At 44.4% G+C, this 22771-nt stretch overlaps 1 protein-coding gene across 1 annotated transcript in view; it reads right to left on the bottom strand.

Annotated features, from left to right (window-relative positions):
- Positions 1–22771, bottom strand: part of LOC101904377 (beta-glucuronidase-like) — a 71068-nt gene that overhangs the window by 22260 nt on the left and 26037 nt on the right. Inside the window, 1 exon segment of the mRNA XM_059881690.1 lies at positions 10828–10927. The gene's annotated coding sequence lies outside the window, so the exon portion shown is untranslated.

The following is a 22771-nucleotide window of genomic DNA, read 5'->3' as shown; positions in this document are numbered from 1 at the left end:
ACACCACCCTTATGGCAGAAAGTGAAGAGAAACTCAAAAGCCTCTTGATGAAAGTGAAAGAGGAGAGTGAAAAAGTGGGCTTAAAGCTCAACATTCAGAAAACAAAGATCATGGCATCCAGTCCCATCACTTCATGGGAAATAGATGGGGAAACAGTGGAAACAGTGTCAGACTTTATTTTTCTGGGCTCCAAAATCACTGCAGATGGTGATTGCAGCCATGAAATTAAAAGACGCTTACTCCTTGGAAGGAAAGTTATGACCAACCTAGATAGCATATTCAAAAGCAGAGACATTACTTTGCCAGCAACGGTCCATCTAGTCAAGGCTATAGTTTTTCCTGTGGTCATGTATGGATGTGAGAGTTGGACTGTGAAGAAGGCTGAGCGCCGAAGAATTGATGCTTTTGAACTGTGGTGTTGGAGAAGACTCTTGAGAGTCCCTTGGACTGCAAGCAGATCCAACCAGTCCATTCTGAAGGAGATCAGCCCTGGGATTTCTTTGGAAGGCATAATGCTAAAGCTGAGACTCCAGTACTTTGGCCACCTCATGTGAAGAGTTGACTCATTGGAAAAGACTCTGATGCTGGGAGGGATTGGGGGCAAGAGGAGAAGGGGTCGACAGAGGATGAGATGGCTGGATGGCATCACTGACTTGATGGACGTGAGTCTGAGTGAACTCCGGGAGTTGGTGTTGGACAGGGAGGCCTGGCATGCTGCGATTCATGGGGTCGCAAAGAGTCGGACACGACTGAGCGACTGATCTGATCTGATCTGATCTGAACTTGTCTGTAAATGCAATCCTTCAATATTTTGGTTTTTTAAAAACAACTGGCACAAAAACCCAACCAAACAAAAAGAACAGGCACACATGCACTGTTCAACATTTTAAAAGTAACTATAAATACTGCTCAGGATATTGATCCTTTTAACATTTTAAATCAAACTGACACAAACTTTGAAGTATTTCATTATGATTTTGCATAAAGGATAATGTCAGATCTCTTCCAACTCTGTGAGTCATATTAATTCTAATAAGCTAGATGCAACCACCCCACTTGCAGCTGGAAGCTGAGCACTTACGTATCAAACAAGGTTGTGCCTAACCTCAAAGAGAGGTTGGATAATCTCCAGGGAATATCAGGTTGTCCAGGAAGTAACGATGAGACTGAAATAATAAGCAGCCTTTCTTTAGTTAACGTTTTACATGATGGCAACACTTGAATGCTGAAGGGTGCTCTTCATAATACTGATATAAAATTGCAGCTAACAATATGTAACTATTTTACAAAGGGAAACAAATTATTCTACTATTCGGGTCTAACCCAATAATCAAATATGGACAATGTATATACTGAAATATAAAGGTTTTATTCAGATACAATATTCTTTCCTATTTTTAAATGAGAATTTAACAGTCAGATACTCTAGAAGTGGTGTACTGGGGAGGTGATTTGAATTTAGGGGGTGGAGCACAAGGATTTATTTTTTTAATCTATACAAAGCTTTAAGATTTCATTTTTCCTTGGAGGAAGCCCAGCCAAAACCCATGATGCCTGGCTTCAGGACCTAATGAAGCTCAGGCTCTGGTAACTGATTGCAAAAATTCAGTTAGAGACACAGCAGTAGGTGAGAGGTGGATTTGTTAGGATTCAGAGAGAAGTACACCCTGCAGGGTGTGGGCCATTGCAGAGTGCAAGGGCTTAGGCCATGCAATGTGGCTGGGCTAGGTTTTGGGAGCTGGGTGAATTCATATGCTAATGAGTGGGAGAATCATTCCAACCATTGGGGAACCACCCACTCTTCTTCTGATGGTGTCTTGGAGCTGTCCTGCCACCTCTGGTTGTCATTTAGCTTACAGATTGGGGATTAAGGTTTAGTTCAATTTGACTTATCATCTTGGACCCAACTGATTTTAATCAGTTTATGTTTTGCCCTTGCACTATGTCATTCTTTCAAAAGTTGTGCCCTGCCCCCTTCCCTCCTGTTTCGTGCTCTTTTCCTGATCCCCATCCGGGCCCACAATGTTGCCTCTACAGTCTTCTGGAGGGACAACCAGAAAATAGCTGGCTCTTGGGAAGGAAATACTGTATAATATCCAGTCCCTCTAGATATTCAGGCCTTCATCTTCCAATAGGTGGGCTATTGGGCCAAGGAGTGTTTCCTACAACATGTGCAGCACCAGCATCTCTCAGTGAACCCAGCAGGGCAGGTGAAAGGCACACAGTGCCTGCTAGAAGTCCATCTGTTAGCCTCCCTTCAAAGGCAACTGGGCTTCCAGGGATAATGTTTGCCACTTTGGGAGTTAAGCCCTGCAGGCTGTTTGGGCCAAACCCTTACCACCCTTCTCCTAAAGTTACAAACATACCCCAGGATCAAATCTCCATTCCACTTTTATAGAACATCTGGTCTGTTGCCTCTTACCGATTTGTTCTTAAGCCAATTATTAACTCCTACAACCAGGACCCTGCCCCCTTGTAGGCAACATTGCTCCACCCAGCCTATTATTAAAATACTTTAATGCCCCTAACAGTGAAGAAGGAATTCATAGGGCCTGGACTCCATCTTAGGCCTGTTCATGCTGACCATGCTCGGCCACATTTCCAATGGACTCTGAACTCTGTGTTTAGTCCCTATGAAAACAACAACAGAAGGAAGGATAAGACCCCCTCCAGACAGGGGAACCTTGAAGATCGTATCTAGGTTACTCATCGCCTAAGAGAAAACATACACTAATCACCCCTTCCTCCAGACAGGCCATAAATTTTTCTGTATCTATCGGAGTGTAACCTTGGGTTTATTGATTATTGGCTAATTGTTTGACTGTTTGAGCACATGAGCACATAGCACGTGAATGATGGGGTTATTGGGATTGTATTTTCCTTGGTTTATGTAAGTCTCAAGGAATTTGGAGTGGTGGGTTCAGACACATACACATGGGGTATAAAAGATTTTCACAAATGCTGGTCGGAGTCCTTGGCTAAGAGGAGACTCTGCCTTGGGCCTGCCGGTGTAATAAACTGCACTCCACTATCTGCATTGTCCTTCTGAGTGAGTTTGTTTCCCGGAACGCATGGCTACAACAACAGGGCTAAATAACCCACTCCTTTGTCATTATTTCCGTTATTATCTCAAGTGGGTCTATGACAATGAAATGTTTACCATTGGAGACACCCTAACCTGCTCTTATGGGGGACTAGGGGAGGAAATCAGTGACTTACATTCCCTTAGAGCAGTAAGAAGATAAAGCTTATGACTGTTTCACCAGGTTCCGGGTCTCAGGGCACAGGCTTGGATTGCTTTACATCATGATATCTATTCCCATCTGTGATGAACAAACTGACAATGAGTTAAAATTACAACCCCTTAATCCTACTCAGCACTGGTCACGCTAGAGACCTTGGGGACACCCAACTCCAGTCTGGGAGTCTCAGGAGGTAGACATGCCTCGACCTGCCTAGGGATCTGGTACCTGAAAGGCTGTCAAGCCACAACCTGCTCAGGGACCCGCCAGTCCAGGGGTCCCAGGAGGTCATCATGCCTTGACCCGCCCAGGGACCCAATTCTCGGGAGTCCCACCTGCATCTCCAGGAGGCTGTCATGCCTCAGCTTGCCTGGGATCTGCACCCTAAACCTTGCCTGGCTCTCAGGTTGCAACAGTACTGGGTAGGTAGGATAAGTCTCAAAAAGACTTACCTCCAAGGAAGTCCACCCATGGAAATTGAAGGAGGCCTATTAGTTTTTTCTCTTTCTTTTCCTCTCTGTAATGACTGTCTTTCAGGTTGCAAATAACCAATCCACTTCCCAACAGACACCCTTGAGATGCATCCTTGATGACTGGAAGTTGTTAGAGTTTGTCCTCTAACTCTAAGGAGAAGTCGATTAAAATTCTTTTGTGCCACTGAGTGGCCACAGTATCCTCTGGGGGACAAGGAACACTGGCCAGAGGATGGGAGTTTAAATTACAATACCAAAGAGAAATTAAGGAAATAATTCCATTCACCATTGCAACGAAAAGAATAAAATACTTAGGAATATATCTACCTAAAGAAACTAAAGACCTATATATAGAAAACTATAAAAAGCTGGTGAAAGAAATCAAAGAGGACACTAATAGGTGGAGAAATGTACCATGTTCATGGATTGGAAGAATCAATATACTGAAAATGAGTATACTACCCAAAGCAATTTATAGATTCAATGTAATCCCTATCAAGCTACCAACGGTATTCTTCACAGAGCTAGAACAAACAATTTCACAATTTGTATGGAAATACAAAAAACCTCGAATAGCCGAAGCAATCTTGAGAAAGAACAATGGAACTGGAGGAATCAACCTGCCTGACTTCAGGCTCTACTACAAAGCCACAGTCATCAGACAGTATGGTACTGGCCCAAAGACAGAAATATAGATCAATGGAACAAAATAGAAAGCCCAGAGATAAATCCATGCACCTATGGACACCTTATCTTTGACAAAGGAGGCAAGAATATACAATGGATTAAAGACAATCTCTTTAACAAGTGGTGCTGGGAAAACTGGTCAACCACTTGTAAAAGAATGAAACTAGAACACTTTCTAACACCATACACAAAAATAAACTCAAAATGGATTAAAGATCTAAATGTAAGACCAGAAACTATAAAACTCCTAGAGGAGAACATAGGCAAAACACTCTGACATACATCACAACAGGATCCTCTATGACCCACCTCCCAGAATATTGGAAATAAAAGCAAAAATAAACAAATGGGACCTAATTAAACTTAAAAGCTTCTGCACAACAAAGGAAACTATAAGCGAGGTGAAAAGACAGCCTTCAGAATGGGAGAAAATAATAGCAAACGAAGCAACTGACAAACAACTAATCTCAAAAATATACAAGCAACTCCTACAGCTCAATTCCAGAAAAATAAATGACCCAATCAAAAAATGGGCCAAAGAACTAAATAGACATTTCTCCAAAGAAGACATACAGATGGCTAACAAACACATGAAAAGATGCTCAACATCACTCATTATCAGAGAAATGCAAATCAAAACCACTATGAGGTATCATTTCACGCCAGTCAGAATGGCTGCGATCCAAAAGCCTCTAAGCAATAAATGCTGGAGAGGATGTGGAGAAAAGGGAACCCTCTTACACTGTTGGTGGGGATGCAAACTAGTACAGCCACTATGGAGAACAGTGTGGAGATTCCTTAAAAAACTAGAAATAGAACTGCCTTATGATCCAGCAATCCCACTGCTGGGCATACACACTGAGGAAACCAGAATTGAAAGAGACACGTGTACCCCAATGTTCATCGCAGCACTGTTTATAATAGCCAGGACATGGAAGCAACCTAGATGTCCATCAGCAGATGAATGGATAAGAAAGCTGTGGTACATATACACAATGGAGTATTACTCAGCCATTAAAAAGAATACATTTGAATCAGTTCTAATGAGGTGGATGAAACTGGAGCCTATTATACAGAGTGAAGTAAGCCAGAAAGTAAAACACCAATACAGTATACTAACGCATATATATGGAATTTAGAAATATGGTAACAATAACCCTGTATATGAGACAGCAAAACAGACAGTGATGTATAGAACAGTCTTTTGGACTCTGTGGGAGAGGGAGAGGGTGGGATGATTTGGGAAAATGGCACTGAAACATGTATAATATCATATATGAAACAAGTCACCAGTCCAGGTTCGATGCACGATACTGGATGCTTAGGGCTGGTGCATTGGGACGACCCAGAGGTATGGTATGGGGAGGGAGGAGGGTTCAGGATGGGAAACACGTGTATACCTGTGGTGGATTCATGATGATATATGGCAAAACCAATACAATATTGTAAAGTTAAAAAATAAAATAAAATATATTAAAATAAATAAATAAATTACAATACTATCCTGCAGCTAGAATTATTATGCAAAAGACAAAGGAAATGGACAGAGATCCCCTATGTCCAAATTTTCTTCTGACTGAGAGATATGAAGGAACTCTGTCTTAAGTATGGGATTGTTGTATGCCCTAAAAGTGAGCCGACTAGGCAAATGATGTTAGGCACAGACAACCAAGCAAAGGAACCCCCCCATGAAGGGTCACCTCCCACAACTCCCGAGTTGCCTGGTGGTCTTTCCTTGTATCCAAACGTGCCTCTGTATCCAGGAGCACCACCTCCACAAAAGCCAGCGTGAGTATGTCCCTTAGTTGAAACTGGAGGAGAATTTGGACCAACCCGGGTCCATAAGCCCTTCTCCCTCTAAGAACTAAGACAGATCAAATAAGACCTGGGAAGCTATACAGATGATGCAGGCAAATATATAGGTCCATTCCAACACATTACCTTGGCCTTTGACTTGATGTGGAAGGACATCATGGTCATATTTAGTCAAACTTTATTTGCTCCTGAGCATACTTGGGTTTTAAAGGAAGCCCTAAGATATGCAACGGGGCTTCACATGTCAAGTGGTAAATACCCAATAGGGGAAACTGCAGTCCCCTCCTCAGATCCTAATTGGAATTATAATCACCCTGAGAACCTCTGGGAAAAGGATCATTTTCTAATCTATATGAAGGCAGGACTGAAAGCATCCCAGCAAAAAGTAATCAGCTATGCCCAGGTCTCAGCAATAACTCAGGAGCCCAATGAGAACCCCACTGCCTTTCTGGAAAGGCTAAAAGAGGCCCTGTAAAAGTTTACCAATGTGGACTTAGACTCTTATGAGAGATGGGTGATTTTAAAGGACAAATTCCTGTCCCAATGTGCATCAGATATCAGAATTAAGTTACAGCAGCTACAACAGCAGGACCCTGCTGCCTCTTTAGATGAGATGGTCCAGACGGCCACCAATACCTTTTATAACAGAGAACAGAAGGAGCCAAGGCCCAGAAGGAGAAAAGGAAAGAGACAAGGCATGCCCAGATGCTGGCCACCCTCCAGGGAGGCCCTATGGCAAACCCCGAGTCCTTGAAGGACAAGGCACGAGGCAAATGCCTAATATAGATAGGTGGGCTATTGGGCCAAAGAGTGTCCAAACCATGACAAGTCTCCTAAAATGGCTTGCTATAAATGCCATCAACTGGGACATTGGGTGGCACTCTGCCCTCAGGACGCAAGAGCCTCAAGGTCAAGCACCAAGCCTTCCCTCACGAGGGTTCAACAGGACTGAAGCAGCCCGCTTCAGCCAGCCCACTTGTCACAGATAACCATCACGGGGCTTAGCCAAGGGTGCAACTGGATGTGGTAGGTAGGTCCGAGAATTTCTTGGTTAACATGGGGGCTACCTACTCTGTCCTGACCTCCTACTCTGGAGCCTTCTCCTCCCAAATCTATACCATTTTGGATGCTACAGGAAAAACAACTACTAAAAGATTCACCTGAGCACTTTGTTACCGGGATGGACAAATATTTTTCCACCAGTTTCTAGTGGTCCCAGACTGTCTTCCTCCCTTATTGGGAAGAAATTTCTCCCTGCCTTCAAAATCTTGCAGCTACTGCAGTTGTGATAGAAGGTGCTTTAAAACTCTCTTTTGGGGGCAAACTAACTATTTTTACCAGCCACCGAGTGAAACAACTCCTAAATGGGGGAGGCCATTTATGGATGTCTGATTAAAGAATCCTCAGATATCAAGTACTGCTGATGGAAAATCCAGGCCTCACTATATCCCCTTGTGAGGTTCTTGACCCAGCCACCCTCCTACCTACCCCCGAGGGCTCTCTCCCCTTTCACTCTTGCCTAGAAACCTTGGCTCACTGGACAAAACCCCGAGAAGGATTGTTGGAAGATCCTCTGACCAATTCTGAGGAAATCTGGTACATTGATGGGAGCAGCTTTGTCTTGGATGGAAAAAGAAGAGCCGGATATGCAGTAGTCTCCAATTTTGACACGGTAGTGGCTAAACCTTTGCCACCAGGTACTTGAGCCCAATTAGCTGAGCTCATAGCCCTGACTCGAGCTTTAGAGCTGGGAAAAGGAAAAAGAGTAGCTATTTACACTGACTCCAAGTATGTCTTTCTGTTGCTACATGTGCATGCTGCTATTTGGAAAGAAAGAGGCCACCACTTTACCACCCGAGGGTCCCCAATCAAATATGGTGATCAAATCCTTAGACTTTCGGAGGCAGTCCATCTGCCCCCTGAGGTTTCAGTCTCCCACTGTAAAGGACACCAAAAAGGGAGCACAGAAGTGGCACGAGGGAACCAAGCAGTTGATCAGGCAGCTAAGAGAGCAGCATTACAGAACCATGACCTAATAGGGGCTGCCACCTTAGTTCACAGACTAATTTGCCAGAAACTCCTTCATATACTGAAGGTGAGACTCTTAAAGCTAAGAGTGAGGACTTTCAAGATCATATGGGGTGGTTCTAAAAGGAGGGGCTCCTTTTTCTGCCTGGGAACTTCCAGTGGAAGTTGGTTAACTCCTTACATGCCACCACTCATTTAGGGGAAAAGGCCCTTCAAAGATTACTAGAAAGGTCCTTCAGAGGAACAGGCCTCCAAACGACTGTAAGGCAGGTGGTCTCCTCTTGTCCCACTTGCCAATTAAACAACCCCCAAGGAGCTCGAAGACCCCAGCCGGCCCAGCCGGTCCAACGACGTGGGGCCTACCCAGGAGAGGACTGGCAGATGGACTTCACCCAGATGCCAGTTTCTCAAGGGTATAAATACCTATTAGTCATGATAGATACATTCACAGGATGGATTGAAGGCTTTCCCACCTGGACTGAGAGGGCTGAGGAGGTGATGAAAAAACTGCTCCGTGAAATTATTCCAGGATTTGGTCTGCCCAGGTCATTACAAAGTGACAACGGGACATCATTTACTTCTAAAGTCACCCAAGGGGTCTCAAAAGCATTGGGCATTACTTATTATCTCCATTGTGCCTGGAGGCCTTCAGGAAAAGTAGAAAGAGCCAACCAATTCTTAAAATCAGTGATAAAAAAGATAACCCAGGAGACCTCTCTGGGATGGAAGGAGGCTTTATCAATAGCTCTTCTCCACGCCCGAATTGCCCCTCAGGAAGAGATTGGTCTTAGTCCTTCTGAGATGCTATATGGGGGACCTTTTCTTTAAGTCAATGACCTCTTCCTAGTTCCAGAATCTCAGACCCTCCAGTCTTATACCATGGCCTTTGGTCAATTCCAACAGGATATACGCTTGTGGGGTGTCAACTAGGACACAAAAGATTCTAAGGAGTCACTGCCATATGCCCCAGGGACTCAAGTCCTAATTAAAGTCTGGAAAGATGGGTCCCCAAAGGCTCAACTCCAGCCCACATGGAAGGGTCCCTACCCTGTAATACTTTCTACCCCCACAGCAGTCAAGGTACCAGGACATGACTCCTGGATTCACTACTTACGAGTCAAGCCGTGGAAGAAAACAGAAGAGGATACTCAATACACCTGTGAGCCCCTGGGAGATCTTAGATGCCTATTCAGGACTACCAATGAGTGTCATTCTAATGAACACCCCCAAAATCTAGTTTCTGGGGATAAGGTTTCTCAGGACAGCTCTAAAGAACCAACACAGCTTGGCAGGGGTTGTATTGCAAAACAGACAGGAGATAGATCTTCTGATCCCTGAACAAGGAGGGACTTGAGCCATCCTGGTGATGGGAATTTGGAGTTGGCTAATGCCCCTAACTAGCCCTTGTTATGCCATATTGATGCTGCTTATGATTGCTCCATGTTTTATCAATTGTCTAACCCATTTTGTCTCTGCCCAGGTCAACAAGCTACAACATGCAGTGCCAGTTCAACAAGGATATATAAAGTTACAGCCGACCATGGAAAATATTGCTCACCCTTAGATGGACACCGCTATAAGGACTCTGAGGCCTGAGACTGGCAAGAGGGGGAGGCCCAATGCCCTTCGCCATACCAGTTCAGCAGGAAGTAGCCAGAAAGACCTCGACGCCCCTATTCCCAAAGAACTGGGCCTCCCATCTATTGAGGGGGAATGTTAGGTAGTTAGAATAGGAAAAAGGAGTCCAGAAGGGCAGTGGCTAAAAGACAAGGAAGGGAAAAGCCCACGAAAATAGAACAGAGGAAGGTCTGAGGACTGGAGTGAAGACTTCAGGTAGAGCAAACAGCATTCCTGGCTGGCCCAATTTACATAGGGCAGGCCCAGAGGGAGGAAAAAAGCATATAAAATGAGGAGCCAAAGCGCTGGGGGTCTCTCTCATCCGTTCATGTCCGTGCTCGCTCTCTCTTTCCTCTTTGCATCTTTTGGGTTGGCATGCCCTCACGCCACGAGGATGTATTTTCCTTTTATTTTCTAAATAAAACGGAGCTGTAACAGTGATCTGGCCGACAGCTGAGAGCTGTAACACGGTCTTTCGAGAGCTGAGACACGTTCTGTCCAAGGGCTTTAATATCTGTCGCTTCAAATTTTTGTTGTGACGAGACAGAACCAAGGAAATTACACACTGCCCTGACGTTTCATCACATCAGATCAGATCAGTTGCTCAGTCGTGTCCGACTCTTTGTGACATGAATCGCAGCACGCCAGGCCTCCTTGTCCATCACCAACTTTTGTTCATAAGTAGTCTCAATTCTACACTTTATTCAGATAAGAGCCTTTAAATCAATTTTATATGACCTGGAGTGGTGTCTATCCTCTGTTGTTATAGAAAGAGGAAATTCCTGAAAATTTTTTCTCTTGCAACATTCTCAAGACTCAATACCTGCTTTCCATTAGCACCTACATAAAAGGAAGGCCTTCTACGGAAAGGAAAAAGGCAGATGCTAGTTCTAAACCAGAGGAGTAAGGGACATGTAACTTCTTACTTGAAGCACCTGATAGAAGTTAGCACCCTTGGGACTTACCTGATGATCCAGTGGCCAATGGATCCCATGGTCCCAATGCCAGAGGCTGGGGCGGGGGCGTTCGATCCCTGGTCAGGGAACTAGATCCTGAATGCTGAAACTAAGACCCAGTGCAGTAAATAAATAAAAAGAAATATTTAATTATTATTATTTTTTTTAAGTTAGCACCTTCAGGTCATCTCACCTCTCCCTGATCTACCCCTGACACGTCTCACAATCCGGAACAACCCTGTCTATTTCCTCTCAGGAATGCCTGGGGTAGACTGAATAACAAAGCACTGCCATCAGCATCCCCAGGAGAGACATTCCCCGCTCCCAGCCCCAGCAAGCCAGGCACAGCTGGGTAGTGCTTTGCCAGATCCAGCCATGCTGACATGTATAGCTCTGCTCTGTCCATTTCAATGACTGGAGAGTATCCCATTGTATGAATTACACCACACAAAGGTCTTGATTTCACCCTTTCCTTTGAGCATTTAGGTGGTTTCCCGTTTTCACTTTACCATCAGCACATTCTTCACATGCCTGCTGACCTTTGGCTCACACATGATACTTTCCCCAGGTGTTTCCTCAAGATGGAGCTGCTGGGACTGGAGAGTCTGTTCATCTTCCCCTTTTCGACTTTCCTGTCCCTTTCCCTGTTCATCTTTCCCAGGCACTCTCCATGAGGCTGTGCACACTGGCGTTTTTAGTCCCAGCTACTCCATATGAACTGATTTATTTGAAAAGACCCTGATGCTGGGAAGGATTGAAGGTGGGAGGAGAAGGGGACAACAGAGGATGAGATGGTTGGATGGCATCACGGGCTCAATGGATGTGAGTTTGAGTGAACTCCGGGAGTTGGTGATGGACAGGGAGGCCTGGCGCGCTGCAGACCATGGGGTCGCAAAGAGTCGGACACAATTCAGTGACTGAAATGAACTGAACTGACTACATGAAAGCTAAAGAAAATCGCCCAGCCACCAGCCCCTCTCTGGGCCCAGCCCAGGCCCACGCCTCTCCCCTTTGACCGCCTCTGCTTGTGTCTGCTTCACAAAGATGTCTTGCTAATTTTCATCTTGACTAGATCTTTCTGAATCTTTTCTCTTTATATGTTTCATTCATCTTCATTGTATGTCTAAAGCATGGAGTCATGATGTTATTTGACTGTAAGTCTGCCCTAAGTCTGTGACTTTTCTATGCATCTCCCCCATCCCACAGCACCCTTCTGTTACTGAGTCCAAGCTCTCTCTACTCACCACACAATAGTCCACTTAACAGAGAGAGGTGTCAAGGCAAGGAATACAACTTTACCAGGAAAGCTGGCTGACTGACAAGATGACAGACTAATGTCTCAAGATAACCATCTTTATCAGGGTCTGGATGCCAGGTTCTTTTATAGACTATGGGGGGATGGGAGGATTAAAGTAAAAAGGCCATTAATCTTGCAGCTATCTTCTAGAATGGCCAATCTTGGGGAGGGTATGAGTTAATGTCTTCCCTCCTGTAGCCATCCACAGGTGAACATGGTCCTGAACAAAGGTGTTTTGGTTTAACCTTCTGGCAGAGGGGCTGGGTTCCCTGAGGCAGGCTATTTTGTATGGACAGTATCCTTTTACTGAACAAAAGCAATCAAAGGCAAAGGTTAAAGTAAAAGAAACAGATCTAACATGGAGTCAGTTCTTCCCTGTAACTTTTATACTGGTATTCTTGCTCCTGGGCCCCAGAAATACCTTCCCAGGCTTCTCTTGGAGGCTGCATAGTTCTTCCTCCTATTCTCTGGGTCATGTTTTTAAGCTTGGCTCAGATGTCAGCTCTTTTGTTTACTGATGGGACAAAATTTCCTCCTGGGATAGCTGCTGTTGACCACATTTGCAGTCAGGGCCCTGACCTGGAGGCCTGGCTGCCTGGCATGAGCCCAACTGTGAGTCTGGCAGCCAGTCCTCCTTTCATAACCACAGTGACATGGACCTCACCCCGTAAGTGAGAGAATACAGGTTATCATTTGAGTAAAGGTGATCTGGGACCTTTAGAGTGCTCCCTGGATTCCTACCGCTTGATCACATTAGTAACATCACACTCTCCCCGCTCCCCCCACTCCCAGCAGAATTTCTGCTCTGGAAGTCTGTAAAGTGGACTTATTTGTTCTCTGCTACAGATGAGGAAACTGAAGCTGAATGAGAGGCAAGGTGAAATTACTTGCTCAGGGAAACACACCCAAAACCACATTGTCCATTTTTATTTTTTTTTTTCCCCCGCACAGCTTGCAGGATCCTGTGGGCTTCACAGGTGCCTCTTAGTGGTAAAGAACCTGCCTGCCAATGCAGGAGGCATAAGACATGGGTTTGATCCCTGGGTCAGGAAGATCCGCTGGAGTAGGGCATGGAAACCCACTCCAGTATTCCTGCCTGAAGAATCCATGGATAGAAGAGCCTGGTGGGCCACAGTCCATAGGGTTGCAAAGAGTTGGATATGACTGAAACAACTTAGCATGTACACATGCACACAGGATCTTAGTTCCCTGACCAGGGATTGAAGCCCGGACCTGGCAGTGAAAGGGCCAAGTCCTATCAACTGGACCACCGGGGAGTTCCCTACATTTACCATTGTTGATGGCACATCATCCAGAAGACTTTTTAATGTTTAGAACAGAAAATAATAGAACAAGCTCCGCCTAGTGGTGAGGTGCATCACCACAAAGTTCCATTCGGTTCAGTTCAGTTCAGTTGCTCAGTCGCGTCCGACTCTTTGCGACCCCATGGACCGCAGCATTCCAGGCCTCTCTGTCCATCAACAAATCCTGGAGTTTATCCAAACTCACGAGTCGGTGATGTCATCCAACCATCTCATCCTCTGTCGTCCCCTTCTCCTCTCGCCTTCAATCCCTCCCAGCATCAGGGTCTTTTCAAATGAGTCAGCTCTTCCCATCAGGTGGCCAAAGTATTGGAGTTTCAGCTTCAGCATCAGTCCTTCCAATGAACACCCAGGACTGATCTCCTTTAGTATGGACTGGTTGGATCTCCTTGCAGTCCAAGGGACTCTCAAGAGTCTTTTCCAACACCACAGTTCAAAAGCATCAATTCTTCGATGCTCAGCTTTCCTTATAGTCCAACTCTCAAATCCATACATGACTACTGGAAAAACTAGATGGACCTTTGTTGGCAAAGTAATGTCTCTGCTTTTTCATATGCTGTCTAGGTTGGTCATAACCTTCCTTCCAAGGAGTCTTTTGATTTCATGGCTGCAGTCACCATCTGCAGTGATTTTGGAGACCCCAAAAATAAAGTCTGCCCCTGTTTCCACTGTTTCCCATCTATTTGCCATAAACTGATGGGACCAGATGCCATGATCTTAGTTTTCTGAATGTTGAGCTTTAAGCCAACTTTTTCACTCTCCTCTTTCACTTTCATCAAGAGGCTCTTTAGTTCTTCTTAGCTTCCTGCCATAAGGGTGGTGTCATCTGCATATCTGAGGTTAATGATATTTCTCTCAGCAATCTTGATTCCAGCTTGTGCTTCATCCAGCCCAGCATTTCTCATGATGTACTCTGCATATAAGTTAAATAAGCAGGGTGACAATATACGGCCTTGACGTACTCCTTTTCCTATTTGGAACCAGTCTGTTGTTCCATGTCCAGTTCTAACTGTTGCTTCCTGACCCGCATACAAATTTCTCAAGAGACAGGTCAGGTGGTCTGGTATGCCCATCTCTTGAAGAATTTTCCACAGTTTATTGTGATCCACACAGTCAAAGGCTTTGGCATAGTCAATAAAGCAGAAATAGATGTTTTTCTGGAACTCTTCTGCTTTTTCGATGATCCAGCAGATGTTGGCAATTTGATCTCTGGTTCCTCTGCCTTTTCTAAAACCAGCTTGAACATCAGAAGTTCACGGTTCATGTATTGCTGAAGCCTGGCTTGGAGAATTTTGAGCATTACTTTACTATCGTGTGAGATGAGTGCAATTGTGCAGTAGTTTGAGCATTCTTTGGCATTGCCTTTCTTTGGGACTGGAATGAAAACTGACCTTTTCCAGTCCTGTGGCCACCGCTGAGTTTTCCAAATTTGCTGGCATATTGAGTGCAGCATTTTCACAGTGTCATCTTTCAGGATTTGAAATAGCTCAACTGGAATTTCATCACCTCCACTAGCTTTGTTCACAGTGATGCTTCCTAACACCTACTTGACTTCACATTCCAGGATGTCTGGCTCTAGGTGAGTGATGACACCATCATGATCATTTGGGTCATGAAGATCTTTTTTGTACAGTTATTCTGTGTATTCTTGACACCTTAATATCTTCTGCTTCTGTTAGGTCCATATCATTTCTGTCCTTTATTGAGCTCATCTTTGCATGAAATGTTCCCTTGGTATCTCTCATTTTCTTGAAGAGAGCTCTAGTCTTTCCCATTCTATTGTTTTTCTCTATTTCTTTCCACTGATCACGGAGGAAGGCTTTCTTATCTTTCCTTGTTATTCTTTGGAACTCTGCATTCAAATGGGTATATCTTTCCTTTTCTCCTTTGCTTTTCACTTCCCTTCTTTTCACAGCTATTTGTAAGGCCTCCTCACATGGCCATTTTGCTTTTTTGCATTTCTTTTTCTTGGGGATGGTCTTGATCCCTGTCTCCTGTACAATGTCATGGACCTCTGTCCATAGTTCATCAGGCACTCTGTCTATTAGACCTAGTCCCTTAAATCTATTTCTCACTTTCTATAATTGTAAAGGATTTGATTTAGGTCATACCTGAATGGCCTAGTGGTTTTCCCTACTTTCTTCAACTGAAGTCTGATTTTGGCAATAAGGAGTTCATGATCTGAGCCAAAGTCAGCTCCCAGTCTTGTTTTTGCTGACTGTATAGAGCTTCTCCATCTTTGGCTGCAAATAATATAATCAGTCTGATTTCAGTGTTGGCCATCTGGAGATGTCCATGTGTAGACTCTTCTCTTGTGCTGTTGGAAGAGGGTATTTGCTATGACCAGTGTGTTCTCTTGGCAAAATTCTATTAGCCTTTGCCCTGCTTCATTCTGTACTCCAAAGCCAAATTTGCCTGTTACTCCAGGTGTTTCTTGACTTCCTATTTTTGCATTCCAGCCCCCTATAATGAAAAGGATATCTTTTTTGGGTGTTAATTCTAAAAGGTCTTGTAGGTCTTCATAGAACTGTTCAGCTTCTTCAGTGTTACTGGCCAGGGCAAAGACTTGGATTACCATGATATTGAATGGTTTGCTTTGGAAACGAACAGAGATCATTCTGTCATTTTTGAGATTGCATCCAAGTACTGCATTTCAGACTCTTATGTTGGCTATGATGGCTACTTCATTTCTTCTAAGAGATTCTTGCCCACAGTAGTAGATATAATGGTCATCTGAGTTAAATTCACCCATTCCAGTCCATTTTAGTTTGCTGATTCCTAAAATGTTGATGTTCACTCTTGCCATCTCCTGTTTGACTACATCCACTTTGCCTTGATTCATGGACCTGACATTCCAGGTTCCTATGTGAAAGGTTGTTGTTGAATCATGCGAATACACCAGGATTCTTGGCCCTGGAGAAGAATTCAATCCTGGGCCAGAGACGAGGCTTGATCGCTCAGAGCTTTTGCGTAATAAAGTTTTATTAAAGTATAAAGGAGATAGAGAAAGCTTCTGACATAGGCATCAGAAGGGGGCAGAAAGAGTACCCGCTTGCTAGTGTTAATGATGAGGTTATATAATCCAAAGAATGTCTGGAGGTTGTAAAGACCTCATCAGACCTACTCCCATAATTTACATTTTAAGATAACACTGTCCTCAGGCAGGATACATCCTTGTAAAGACCAGGTCTACTCTCATAATTTACATTTTAAGATAACAGAAGGTTGAATCCAAAGACTGTCCTTAGGCAGGATACATTATTGTTATATAATCCTAAGGAATGTGGAGAAAGAAAAAAAGTTTGTTCTTCCTCCTTGAGAATTCCAGACCCCTCTCTCCTTGGGGACCCCTAGACTCCCTATCAACCTGCCTAGGAAATGACTCTCTCATTCCCCCCTTTTCTTTTAGGAGAATTATGTTGCCTAGGGAAAAGGGGCGTCGTTCTCGTTCCATAACTGCTTCCGAGCTGACAGGGGGCATTGTCCCTAAATTGGTGAGGCAACATATTCTCCTAATCCTCATATTGAGGATATCTGATCCAGGGTCCCCAAATAGTAGTTGGAGGAAGCTACAGCAGTAGCAGGAGTTTGAGCAACCATTTGTAACTTAAAAGCTTTCATGCGGCTAGAAACAAATCCAGTTATACAATTACAGATGCAGGGAGCAAACAGCAAGAACAAAACAACCAGAATTATTGTAATTAAGATAGTTGTCCACCATGGGGAACTAGTTAACGTCTCCCAAAGTGAGGCAATTGAGGCTTCAGGAGTATCCATGGCCCTAATCATCTTGTTCATGTGGTTAGTAAAATGAGTAACATTCGTGCTCATATCAGGTATATATGTACAGCATTGGGTATGAATAATGGCACAAGTTCCTCCTTGTGCAGCTGTCAGAATATCTAGAGCCAATCTGTTTTGTAAAACCACCTTTCTAATTTGTGCTTGTTCAGCATTAAGAGCTGAAATAGCCTTTTGAGAATCTTGTAATGCCTGTTGAGTAAAATTAGTCAAAGCATCCACTCGTAACATAACATCTGTAGTTCCCAAAGAGGGAACAAACGCTGCAGCCAAATAATCATACCAATGAAATACAGAACTTGCCCACCGAGTTTTAAGGTAGGGTAAATTAGCAGGCTTTTCTGGAAGCTCTGAAAATATAAAGCCATGAGTAAAGGCTAGACCCAGGGTGCATCTCCCTATCCAACCAGGGGGGAGCCATGCCCATAGGTAAGAACCACATATCCAATAAGTTCCGTTTGGAGCAAGCCAGCGTGACTGAGATATCCAGTCCCAATTTGTGTCTGGCCAGACAAAGGGAGAACGTGAACTGGGATTGGAAAACACGGGAATGATTACATTGCATGTTTTCTGAGACAAAAATCCCAATTGTTTCCAATCACTGTAATTAAGTTGTTGGCTAACTTTTGGGGACGGCTCTGTTTGTTTCCAGCATATGGAGGCAGTAGATATTAAACGTCCTTTTTCAGGAGTTAGCCATATAACCTCATCCCATATTTGATAAACGTCAGGTAAAAAACCATTAGATCTAGACCTATTTACCTTATATGTAGCAAAATAGTCATTGAACTGAGACAATGTATAACCAAAATTAAAAGTCACATTATGTCCATAGTTAGAGTACAAAGTGTTGCACCAGTCCATTTTAGGGTTGGTAAATGTCATCAGATGAAGAAGAGGCATCGCATGTGATTGTTGTCGAAGGTATTCACAGACTTGGAGAAAGTCTTTTACTTGAAGTGGGGATGTCCACCACAGGAAGCCTTCCACTTGAAGAGGGGAGTGCTCCACAGACCCAGCAGTTAGACCAATTGTGGAATGCAGTATAGGAGTGAGCCCAGGACAGGAAGACATTGTCTTCGGGATCCAACGGCAGACTCAGGATTTTTGGAGTCAGCATGTCACACGTATGTTCCTCGGTTCTTTGTCTCATCACAACAAAGATTTGGAGCAACGGACATTAAAGCCCTCGGCACATCACAGCTCTCGGGTCTTGGACAAACCGTGTTACAGCTCTTAGGCAAATCAGTGTTACAGCTTCATTTTATTTAGAAGATAGCAGGAGAATCCAAGACTCGAAGAGAAGAGAGTGGAGGAGTGCGTGGGGAGGGGGAGAGAGAGAGAGAGAGAGAAACAGAGAGAGAGAAAGAGAGAGAGAGCGCGTGTGCATGCATGCGGGAGAGAGAGTCCGATAGAAAGCGCTTTGGCTCCTCCTTTTACATGTTTTTTCCTCCACTTGGGCCTGCCCTATGCATATTGGGCTTAGCCAGGAGTGCTGTTTGTTCTGTTTGTTCTGCCTGAAGTTTACACTCTGGTCCTCGGACCTTCCTTGTCTTTTAGCCACCGCCATTTTGGACTCTTTTTCCCTATTCTACCTACCTAACAAGCAGAAGTAGACTCACATAGATTATCAGGCCCATCCGCTGCCCTTTGCTTAACCCTAGAGCTCGGGTCAGAGCCACAAGCTCCGCTAACTGAGCACTGGTTCCCTGGGGGAGAGATTTTGCTTCCAAAACCTGTTCAGCAGTCACCACGGCGTAACCTGCTTTACGCTTTCCATCCCAAACAAAAGAACTGCCATCTGTAAATATTTCCATGTCAGGATTGTCTAATAGGGTATCCTTTAGATCCTCCTGAGCTGCATAGTTTAAAGTTAGGAATTGAGAACAATCGTGATCAGGTGTTTCATTTTCCTTCTCAGGAAGGAAAGTGGCAGGATTTAAATTTCCACAAACTTTAAGCTTAGTTACTGGTCCTTCTAACAACAATGACTGATACTTAAGAAGCCTACTGTCTGTCATCCAAATATTAACCTTAGAATTTAATATTCCACTCACATCATGAGAAGTCAGTACAGTAAGGTTTCGTCCATTAATTATTTTTAAAGCTTCAGGTGCTAATAAAGCCGCTGCCCCAATTACTCTTAGGCAGTGGGGCCACCCACGTGAAACTACATCTAATTCTCTGCTTAGATAAGCAATAGGTTGCTGGTGAGGCCCTCGGGGTTGTGTCAAAACTCCCAATGCCACACCTTTTCTTTCAGTGACAAACAAATTAAATTTGACCCTGTGGGCAAGCTCAGAGCTGGAGCTTGCAGGAGAGCAGTCTGAAGAATCTTAAAAGCCTTTTGAGTTTCTGGAGACCAAACCAGTTTGTCGGTTTGGGTCTGCTGAGTTTCAGCTATAAGTTTATATAAAGGCCGGGCAAGTTCCCCGTACCGGAATCCAAATGCAACAGTAACCTGTGATTCCCAAAAATCCTCTCAATTGTCTTAAAGTCATAGGTAGGGGGTGATTTAGTATAGGTTTAATTCTCTCAGGGCCTATGGCCCTAGTCCCTTCTGATATGATTAGGCCCAGATAGCTAACCGATTGTTGACAAAGCTGAGCCTTTTCTCTTGATGCCTTGTAACCACAGTCTGCCAGAAAGTTTAAGAAATCTTCTGAGGCTCGCGAACAAGCTTCCTCTGTCTCAGCACAGAGCAAAATATCATCTACATATTGTAACACCACTGCTTCAGAGCTATTAAAGTTTTGTAGATCCCGTGACAAACTTCGTCCGAATAAGTGAGGACTGTCACGAAATCCCTGGGGCAAAACTGTCCAGGTTAACTGAGAAGCTGGCTGCGTAGGGTCTTCAAAGGTAAATAGAAATTGACTTTCTTCCGCCAAAGGCACTGAATAGAAAGCATCCTTAAAATCAATTGCTGAGAAATATTTGGCCTGTTCAGGAATTTCAGACAATAGAGTATAAGGATTAGGCACCACGGGGTGTAAAGGAACTACAGCCTCATTTATTATTCATAAATCTTGAACTAGTCTTCATTTACCATTCGATTTCTTTATACCCAAAATAGGAGTGTTGCAAGGACTGTTACAGGGAATTAATAGTCCCTGCTCCTTTAAATTTTTGATGATGGGTTTTAACTCTTCCTTAACTTCAGGTTTCAGTGGATACTGCTTCTTATGTGGAAATACGTGCGGGTCTTTGAGCTTAACAACTACAGGAATAGCATTTTGTGCTCGACCCACAGATTTTCCATCAGCTCATACTCTAGGATTTACATTTTGTTCAACTAAAGGGAGAGAAAGGAAGGGCTCCATATTCATGAAAACAGAGGCATGGACCTTGCTCAGTATATCCCTTCCCAAAAAGGGTGAGGGAGATTCTGGCACGATCAGAAACTCGTGTGAAAACAGCACAGAATCCCAGTTGCAAGATAAAGAATAGCTGAAATAATACCTTTTGGCTCGTCCAGACAGTCCCATTACGGAAGCGGATCAGGAATAAAGTGGGCCAGGGGCTTCAGTAAGCACAGAATAAGTTGCCCCAGTATCTAAAAGGAAATCGACGGATTGGCCCCCCACAATTATTAATACCCAGGGTTCCTCAGGTGTAATTAGGACAGGAGCTTGTGTGGGGACCCCCGGGCACCTTCAGTCCTGATTGTCTTGAGAGTCCGACCCTGGAGACCTACGCCTCTGGAGGTGGTCTCTCTTCCAGTGTGGTCCTTTGCAGACCGGACATGGAGTCGGTGGGGGGTGGGGGGGGGGGGGGCGGCGCGGCGGCTTAGATGCCTGAGGGCAATCCCGCTTGAGGTGCCCCTCCTTTCCACAGTAATAGCAAGCCCATCCCTTTTCACCTGCGTCCCTCTGGGCATTTTTCTCAGGCTGTTTAAGAACATTTTTCATAGCCATGGCGAAGGCTTCCGCCTTTTCCTTTGTCTTTTTTTGCCTTTCTTTCTTTTCCTCATATTCCCTACCATAATAGACTGTCTGAGCCAGTTGTAACAGAGTATCTAAAGACTGATTTGGTCCATACGCCTGTTTTAATAGCTTACAGCAGATATCTGGAGCCGACTGAGTGAGAAATCTGTTCTTTAAGATCACTTTTCCCTCTTCACTTTCAGGATCAATCTCAGTGAATCTGCGAAGGCCTTCTCTCAGTCTATCTAGGAATTTACCAGGAGCTTCCTTCTCCTCCTGTTCTATGTCTGCCAATTTGCCATAGTTTAAAGGCTTAGAACGCGCCTGCCTAAGTCCTTCAAGAATACATTTAACAAAATGACTCTGATCCCATCTTCCTTTAGCTGTGTTGTAGTCCAAGTCTGGTTCTATAGTTGGGACCGCCTGATTCCCAGTGGGGAGGGCCGCTATCTCGTTCTCCCTCTTCCCTACTGATTCATTACCAAGCCATTCATCCCCATAAGCAACCGCTTTTCCCAAAACTCAAGTCTTTGACTCGGGAGTCAGCGTTTGTCCCAAGATATACATCACATCCTTCCAAGTGAGGTCATAAAGCAGAGTAACACCTTTAAAAGCTCTAATATATTTTTCTGGGTCCTCTAAATAGTCTCCCAGATCCTCCTTGATTCTTTGTATTTCTTGATATGAGAAAGGCTTATTAACTCTCACAGATTGATTATTTCTCCCTGTGGGTGTTTCATAAAGAGGCAACAGCTTGTGTGGCTGTTCCTCAGTCTCTTTGGCTGCTCTGTGCATATGATCCCAGGGATAGATTGGAGAAACCTGTTTTTCCTCTTCTCTTTGTCTCCTGTCCTCCATCTCATCTCTTACTTCGATGGTCTGAGTTTCTACTGAAACCAGAGTAGTCTGAGGTCGTACTGAGACAGGAGATGTAAAGGAGGGAGCTGAAGGTTTCAACGCCCAAATCTATACCCTTAGGACATACGTCTGGCATATTTCGTAGAGAGAAAAAGGGCAACACATATGCTACTTCTACCCATTTCCCTTGTTCCTTACAGAACTGGTCTAATTGTAGGACAGTATTATACTTAAGAGACCCTCCAACCGGCCACCATTCACCATCCTCCAGTGGATACCGTGGCCATGCAGTATCACATAGGAAGACCAGGTGTGTCTTCGTTAAGCCCTGGGGATCAAATCTATCCCAGTTTTTCAGGATACAGTTCAAAGGAGTGAGGCTGGAATTGTTAGCTCCCATCTGTAAGAGAGAAAAAAAGCGACCAGCACCATTTTTCTACCAGAGGTGTCCCTCCCTGCTCTAGATGGGGGTGTAGACAGACGTTACACCGAAAGCTTTTCCTTCCTGGTCGGACTTAGTCTGTCCCTTACCGACACAGGTGCAGTCCGGGTCCCTCCTGGTTCTACCACCGAAATGGGGTGGGGATGTACCAGGGGTAGACTTGATAGCATCCCTACTTGACGTCCAGCTCTTCACCTTTAATCTTGCTTGCCTCTGATGTCACCCAGGGTGAATCAGAGTAACCTTCCAGAATGCCTCCCAAGCTAAGACTACTAGGGGAAACATTCGTCACCTGAGTGCCTGTGCA

The sequence above is a fragment of the Bos taurus genome, chromosome 25 (assembly GCF_002263795.3).
Source record: "Bos taurus isolate L1 Dominette 01449 registration number 42190680 breed Hereford chromosome 25, ARS-UCD2.0, whole genome shotgun sequence".
Lineage (NCBI taxonomy): Eukaryota > Metazoa > Chordata > Mammalia > Artiodactyla > Bovidae > Bos > Bos taurus.
Note: the sequence above shows the minus strand (reverse complement) of the source record. Positions and strands in the feature narration are given on the sequence as shown.